Genomic DNA, 677 nt, shown 5'->3' on the forward strand with positions numbered 1-677 from the left:
ATTATAGAATAAATAACCCTTGGTTTCCTTTGAATACCCTAAAAACATGCATACTTCCATTTTAGCTTCCAACTTATCAGACTTCCCTTTCAACACATGTGCTGGAAATCCCCAAATGTGGAGATACTTCATACTAGGCTTGCGCCCACTCCTTAATTCCTTGGGTGTGTTAGGAACAGATTTTGATGGAACCAAATTTAAAATATGCATAGCAAGTTTTAGTGCATATCCCCTAAAGGAAATTGGTAAAGTTGAATAACTCATCATGGACCTAACCATTTCCAAAAGAGTCCTATTCCTTCTCTCCGCTACACTATTTTGTTGAGGAGTTCCAAGTGTAGTTATTTAGGATACAATCCCATTCTGAATTAGGTAATCCTTGAAATCCCCAAGAAGGTATTCGCCACCTCGATCAGATCGAATGGCCTTTATACGCTTACCCAATTGATTCTCAAGTTCAGCCTTTAAACTCTTTGAACTTTTCAAAGGCTTCAAACTTCCGTCTCATTAGGTACACATAACCATATCTTGAGTAATCATCCGTGAAAGTGATGAAGTACTCATAACCTCCTTTTGCTTAGGTTGACATAGGACCACATACATTCGTATGAACTAATTCAAGCAACTCTTAGGCTCTTCTACCTTCTGCATTAAAAGGTCATTTGGTCATTTTACCT

This window comes from Castanea sativa, chromosome 5 (genome assembly GCF_040712315.1).
Source record: "Castanea sativa cultivar Marrone di Chiusa Pesio chromosome 5, ASM4071231v1".
Taxonomy (NCBI): Eukaryota; Viridiplantae; Streptophyta; class Magnoliopsida; order Fagales; family Fagaceae; genus Castanea; species Castanea sativa.